Raw genomic sequence first — 8,163 nt, 5'->3', positions numbered from 1 at the left:
ATGGTCAAGACATGATGCTATATTTTTGTATGAGATGATCATGTTTTGTAACAGAGTTATCAGCAACTGGCAGGAGCCATATGGTTGTCGCTTTATTGTATGCAATGCAATCGCCCTGTAATTGTTTACTTTATCACTAAGCGGTAGCGATAGTCGTAGAAGCAATAGTTGGCGAGACAACAACGATGCTATGATGAAGATCAAGGTGTCGCACCGATGACGATGGTGATCATAACGGTGCTTTGGAGATGGAGATTAAAGGCACAAGATGATGATGGCCATATCATATCACTTATATTGATTGCATGTGATGTTTATCCTTTATGCATCTTATTCTGCTTTGATTGACGGTAGCATTATAAGATGATCCCTCACTAAATTTCAAGGTATAAGTGTTCTCCCTGAGTATGCACCATTGTGAAAGTTCGTCGTGCTGAGAAACCACGTGACGATCGGGTGTGATAAGTTCTACGTTCAAATACAATGGGTGTAAGCCAGTTTTGCACACGCAGAATACTCGGGTTAAACTTGACGAGCCTAGCATATGCAGATATGGCCTCGGAATACTGAGACCGAAAGGTCGAGCGTGAATCATATAGTAGATATGATCAACATAGTGATGTTCACCATTGAAAACTACTCCATCTCACGTGATGATCGGACATGGTTTAGTTGATTTGGACCACGTGATCACTTAGATGATTAGAGGGATGTCTATCTAAGTGGGAGTTCTTAAGTAATATGATTAATTGAACTTAAATTTATCATGAACTTAGTACCCGATAGTATTTTGCTTGTCTATGTTGTTGTAGATAGATGACCCGTATTGTTGTTCCGTTGAATTTTAATGCGTTCCTTGAGAAAGCAAAGTTGAAAGATGATGGTAGCAATTACACGGATTGGGTCCATAACTTGAGGATTATCCTCATTGTTGCAAAGAAGAATTACGTCCTGGAAGCACCGCTAGGTGTACCACCTGCGCCGGCAACTGCAGACATTGTGAATGCCTGGCAGTCGCGTGTTGATGACTACTCGATAGTTCAGTGTGCCATGCTTTACGGCTTAGAACCGGGACTTCAACGATGTTTTGAACGTCATGGAGCATATGAGATGTTCCAGGAGTTGAAGTTAATATTTCAAGCAAATGCCCGGATTGAGAGATATGAAAAGTCTCCAATAAGTTCTACAGCTGCAAAATGGAGGAGAATAGTTTTGTCAGTGAACATATACTCAAAATGTCTGGGTACTGCAATCATTTGATTCAACTGGGAGTTAATCTTCCGGATGATAGTGTCATTGATAGAATTCTTCAATCACTGCCACCAAGCTACAAGAGCTTCGTGATGAACTATAATATGCAAGGGATGGATAAGACAATTCCCGAGCTCTTCGCAATGCTAAAGGATGCAGAGGTAGAAATCAAGAAGGAGCATCAAGTGTTGATGGTCAACAAGACCACCAGTTTCAAGAAAAAGGGTAAAGGGAAGAAGAAGGGGAACTTCAAGAAGAACGGCAAACAAGTTGCTGCTCAGGAGAAGAAACCCAAGTCTAGACCTAAGCCTGAGACTGAGTGCTTCTACTGCAAACAGACTGGTCACTGGAAGCGGAACTGCCACAAGTATTTGGCGGATAAGAAGGATGGCAAGGTGAACAAAGGTATATGTGGTATACATGTTATTGATGTGTACCTTACTAATGCTTGCAGTAGCACCTGGGTATTTGATACTGGTTATGTTGCTAATATTTGCAACTCGAAACAGGGTCTACAAATTAATCAAAGATTAGCTAAGGATGAGGTAACGACGCGTGTGGGAAATGGTTCCAAAGTCGACGTGATCGCAGTCGGCACGCTACCTCTACATCTACCTTCGGGGTTAGTTTTAGACCTGAATAATTGTTATTTCGTGCCAGCGTTGAGCATGAACATTATATCTGGATCTTGTTTGATGCGAGATGGTTATTCATTTAAATCGAGAATAATGGTTGTTCTATTCATATGAGTAATATCTTTTATGGTCATGCACCCTTGAAGAGTGGTCTGTTTTTATTAAATCTCGATATTAGTGATACACATATTCATAATATTGAAGCCAAAAGATGCAGAGTTAATAATGGTAGTGCAACTTATTTGTGGCATTGCCGTTTGGGTCATATTGGTGTAAAGCGCATGAAGAAACTCCATACTGATGGACTTTTGGAATCACTTGATTATGAATCACTTGGTACTTGCGAACCATGCCTCATGGGCAAGATGACTAAAATGCCGTTCTCCAGAACAATGGAGCGAGCAACAGATTTGTTAGAGATCATACATACTGATGTATGTGGTCCGATGAATATTGAGGCTCGCGGCGGGTATCGTTATTTTCTCACCTTCACAGATGATTTGAGCATATATGGGTATATCTACTTAATGAAACATAAGTCTGAAACATCTGAAAAGTTCAAAGAATTTCAGAGTGAAGTGGAAAATCATCGTAACAAGAAAATAAAGTTTCTACGATCTAATCGTGGAGGAGAATATTTGACTTACGAGTTTGGTCTACATTTGAAACAATGCGGAATAGTTTCGCAACTCACGCCACCCGAAACACCACAGAGAAATGGTGTGTCCGAATGTCGTAGTCGTACTTTACTAGATATGGTGCAATCTATGATGTCTCTTACTGATTTACCATTTTGGGGTTATGCTTTAGGGACGGATGCATTCACGTTAAATAAGGCACCAGCGAAATCCGTTGAGACGACGCCTTATGAATTGTGGTTTGGCAAGAAACAAAAGTTGTCGTTTCTTAAAGTTTGGGGCTGCGATGCTTATGTGAAAAAGCTTCAACCTGATAAGCTCGAACCCAAATCGGAGAAATGTGTCTTCATAGGATACCCAAAGGAGACTGTTGGGTACACCTTCTATCACAGATCCGAAGGCAAGGCATTCGTTGCTAAGAATGGATCATTTCTAGAGAAGGAGTTTCTCTCGAAAGAAGTGAGTGGGAGGAAAGTAGAACTTGATGAGGTAACTGTACTTGCTCCCTTATTGGAAAGTAGTTCATCACAGAAACCGGTCCCTATGACAACTACACCAATTAGTGAGGAAGCTAATGATGTTGATCATGAAGCTTTAGATCAAGTTACTACTGAACCTCGTAGGTCAACCAGAGTAAGTTCCGCACCAGAGTGGTACGGTAATCCTATTCTGGAGGTCATGTTACTTGACAAGGCGAACCTACGAACTAGGAGGAAGCGATGATGAGCCCAGATTCCGCAAAATGGCTTGAGGCCATGAAATCTGAGATGGGATCCATGTATGAGAACAAAGTGTGGACTTTGGTTGACTTGCCCAATGATCGGCAAGCCATAGAGAATAAATGGATCTTCAAGAAGAAGACTGACACTGATGGTAATGTTACTGTCTACAAAGCTCGACTTGTTGCGAAAGTTTTTCGACAAGTTCAAGGAGTTGACTACGATGAGACTTTCTCGCCCGTAGCGATGCTTAAGTCTGTTCGAATCATGTTAGCAATTGCCGCTTTTTATGATTATGAAATTTGGCAAATGGATGTAAAAACTGCATTCCTGAATGGATTTCTGGAAGAAGAGTTGTATATGATGCAACCGGAAGGTTTTGTCGGTCCAAAGGGAGCTAACAAAGTGTGCAAGCTCCAACAGCCATTTATGAACTGGTGCAAGCCTCTCGGAGTTGGAATAAACGTTTTGATAGTGTGATCAAAGCATATGGTTTTATACAGACTTTTGGAGAAGCCTGTATTTACAAGAAAGTGAGTGGGAGCTCTGTAGCATTTCTGATATTATATGTGGATGACATATTGCTAATTGGAAATGATATAGAATTTCTGGATAGCATAAAAGGATACTTGAATAAGAGTTTTTCAATGAAAGACCTCGGTGAAGCTGCTTACATATTGGGCATCAAGATCTATCGAGATAGATCAAGACGCTTAATTGGACTTTCACGAAGCACATACCTTGACAAAGGTTTGAAAAAGTTCAAAATGGATCAAGAAAAGAAAGGGTTCTTGCCTATGTTACAAGGTGTGAAGTTGAGTCAGACTCAATGCCCGACCACTTCAGAAGATAGAGAGAAAATGAAAAAGGTTCCATATGCTTCGGCAATAGGCTCTATCATGTATGCAATGTTGTGTACCAGACCTGATGTGTGCCTTGCTATTAGCTTAGCAGGGAGGTACCAAAGTAATCCAGGAATGGATCACTGGACAGCGATCAAGAACATCCTGAAATACCTGAAAAGGACTAAGGATATGTTTCTCGTTTATGGAGGTGACAAAGAGCTCGTCGTAAATGGTTACGTCGATGCAAGCTTTGAAACTGATCTAGACGATTACAAATCGCAAACCGGATACGTGTTTACATTGAACGGTGGAGCTGTCAGTTGGTGCAGTTCCAAACAAAGCGTCGTGGCGGGATCTACGTGTGAAGCGGAATACATAGCTGCTTCGGAAGCAGCAAATGAAGGAGTCTGGATGAAGGAGTTCATATCCGGTCTAGGTGTCATACCTAGTGCATCCGGTCCAATGAAAATCTTTTGTGACAATACTGGTGCAATTGCCTTGGCAAAGGAATCCAGATTTCACAAGAGAACCAAGCACATCAAGAGACGCTTCAATTCCATCCGGGATCAAGTCCAGGTGGGATACATAGAGATTTGCAAGATACATACAGATCTGAATGTTGCAGACCCGTTGACTAACCCTCTTCCACGAGAAAAACATGATCAACACCAAGACTCCATGGGTGTTAGAATCATTACTATGTAATCTAGATTATTGACTCTAGTGCAAGTGGGAGACTGAAGGAAATATGCCCTAGAGGCAATAATAAAGTTATTATTTATTTCCTCATATCATGATAAATGTTTATTATTCATGCTAGAATTGTATTAACCAGAAACATAATACATGTGTGAATACATAGACAAACATTGTGTCACTAGTATGCCTCTACTTGACTAGCTCGTTGATCAAAGATGGTTGAGTTTCCTAGCCTTAGACATGAGTTGTCAGTTGATTAACGGGATCACATCATTAGGAGAATGATGTGATTGACTTGACCCATTCCGTTAGCTTAGCACTTGATCATTAAAGTTTACTGCTATTTCTTTCTTCATGACTTATACATGTTCCTATGACTATGAGATTATGCAACTCCCGATTACCGGAGGAACACTTTGTGTGCTGCCAAACGTCACAACATAACTGGGTGATTATAAAGGTGCTCTACAGGTCTCTCCGATGGTACTTGTTGAGTTGGCATAGATCGAGATTAGGATTTGTCACTCCGATTGTCGGAGAGGTATCTTTGGGCCCTCTTGGTAATGCACATCACTAAAGCCTTGCAAGCAATGCAACTAATGAGTTAGTTGCGGGATAGTGCATTACGGAACGAGTAAAGAGACTTGCCGGTAACGAGATTGAACTAGGTATTGAGATACCGACGATCGAATCTCGGGCAAGTAACATACCGATGACAAAGGGACAACGTATGTTGTTATGCGGTTTGACCGATAAAGATCTTTGTAGAATATGTAGGAGCCAATATGAACATCCGGGTTCCGCTATTGGTTATTGACCAGAGACGTGTCTCGGACATGTCTACATAGTTCTCGAACCTGTATGGTTCGCACGCTTAAAGTTTTGTGATGATCGGTATTATGAGTTTTTGTGTTTTGATGTACCGAAGGTAGTTCGGAGTCCCGGATGTGATCACGGACAATACGAGGAGTCTCGAAATGGTCGAGACATAAAGATTGATATATTGAAAGGTTATATTCGGACACCGGAAGGGTTCCGAGGGTTACCGGATAAATACCGGAGTATCGGGGGTTACCAGAACCCTCCCGGGGGCTTAATGGGCCTACATGGGCCTTAGTGGAAATAGAGGGAAGCAAGGGGAGTGTGGGGCGCGCCCCCCAAGGCCCAAACCGAATTGGTTTAGGGCAAGGGGGGCCGGCCCCCTCTTTCCTTCTCCTCCTCTCCCTTTCCTTCCCCCTCTCCTACTCCTACTAGGAAAGGAGGAGTCCTACTCCCGGTGGTAGTAGGACTCCCCCCTTCGCGCGCACTCCTTGGCCGGCCACCTCTCCCCCATTGCTCCTTTATATACGGGGGCAGGGGTCACCTCTAGACACACAAGTTGATCATTGATCTCTCCCAGGCGTGTGCGATGCCCCCTCCACGATAATCCACCTCGGTCATATCGTAGCGGTGCTTAGGCGAAGCCGTGCGACGGTAACTTCATCAACATCGTCACCACGCTGTCGTGCTGACGAAACTCTCCCTCGAGCTCTACTAGATCGTGAGTTCACGGGACGTCACCGAGCTGAACGTGTGCTGAACGTGGAGGTGCCGTACGTTCAATACTGAGGATCGGTCGATCGTGAAGACGTACGACTACATCAACCGCGTTGTCATAACGCTTCCGCTTAACGGTCTACGAGGGTACGTGGATGACTCTCTCCCCTCTTGTTGCTATGCATCACCATGGTCTTGCGTGTGCGTAGGATTTTTTTTCGAAATTACTACGTTCCCCAACACCAAGGTGGCTTTAGCCCAAAGTCTTTCATGACAGCTCTGGGCCACCTGCTGGACAACAAGGCTCAGGGTGTTAGGTTTGTTGGAGTAGACGGTCGTAGGTTTCTCTAGCTCAGGACCAGGCTGGGCCGGCACTACTACTAGTGATGTTTCTGGTTCTCCACTAAGCTTAGCTAAGATTTTCTTGAGCGCACTCAAGCAATACCTAGGAAAATAAAGGTTGGACAGGTCTTCGAGCCAAATTTAGGAAGAAATGCATGTGAAAGAGAATGCTCTCGAGGGTGCATGAGTCTTTTCTGTCTTGGGCGAATTGACTCATTTCGAGGTCTTTGCCTGACTTCAGCTTTGGGTCGAAACTACATACTACATACCCGACCCGGTGCTGGAGCCACTCGCACTCATTAGAGACTTTAAATAAAGGTATGGATTAGACCAGATATGGGGAGAAGTCTCCATTTCTCCTCACATCTCATCTTTTAGTGGAATGCAAGATCCAAGAAAAAATGGTGGTGGTGACAACATGCATGATCATCGACAGCAATGGTTATGGCGATGACGATGACGATGTATATTTTGTGCTAGCTAGGGCTTGAGAACTATTGTTGGTATGTATATTTCGATAAGGTGGTATATACTAACCCCTCGTGTTGATGGCAAACTTGCGGTGGTAGGATTGCACCCTCTTTTGAATGTGATGGTAGGATGACACCATAGTAGTGGTAGGTTGAACTAGTTGTGATGTATGATCATGCATGGTTTCTCTTGTTATGTGTCTAGTGTGCTCCATTGCTTGCTGCTTGAATTGTTGCTCTTCTGCCATGGTAAGACAAGTGTTATGTGGTGTTCTGGGGGAGGGTTCCAGGGGTTTACAGTTGATGGGAAGCATGTGATAAATAAGTGAAGGGTTACAAAGTAGCCACTACATAGGGTTTAAGAGTAGGCAGGCGACATAGAATGCTCACTCCAAGACCATGCTCAAGCAGACGTGTAGTGTTTAAGTTAGCAAGTCGGATCGACAGTTTGGGCTAAAGTAATTCATCAAAACATCCAGTTTGTGTAACACCCACGATGCGGCTATATCTCCCATGTGTCGGGGCGTTACAGTTTGTCATGATAGCAGTGTTGTTTTATTGGTGTGATCAGTGATATCGTGCATAAGGTGTAGTTGGTAAGCTCACCATGCAGGGTACATGATAAGCCACAAGTATAGGGGATCGCAACAGTTTTCGAGGGTAGAGTATTCAACCCAAATTTATTGATTCGACACAAGGGGAGCCAAATAATATTCTCAAGTATTAACAGTTGAGTTGTCAATTCAACCGCACCTGAAAGACTTAATATCTGCAGCAAATTATTTAGTAGAAAATTAATATGGAAGCAGTGGTAACGGTGGCTGAGGGAGTCCTGGATTAGGGGGTCTCCGGATAGCCGGGCTATATCCTTTGGCCGGACTGTCGGACTACGAAGATACAAGATTGAAGACTTTGTCCCGTGTCCGGATGGGACTCTAATTGGCGTGGAAGGCAAGCTAGGCAATACGGATATGTATATCTCCTCCTTTGTAACCGACCTTGTGTAACCCTAGTCCCCTCCGGTGTCT

This window comes from Triticum dicoccoides, chromosome 3A (genome assembly GCF_002162155.2).
Source record: "Triticum dicoccoides isolate Atlit2015 ecotype Zavitan chromosome 3A, WEW_v2.0, whole genome shotgun sequence".
In the NCBI taxonomy this organism is placed as follows: Eukaryota; Viridiplantae; Streptophyta; class Magnoliopsida; order Poales; family Poaceae; genus Triticum; species Triticum dicoccoides.
Note: the sequence above shows the minus strand (reverse complement) of the source record.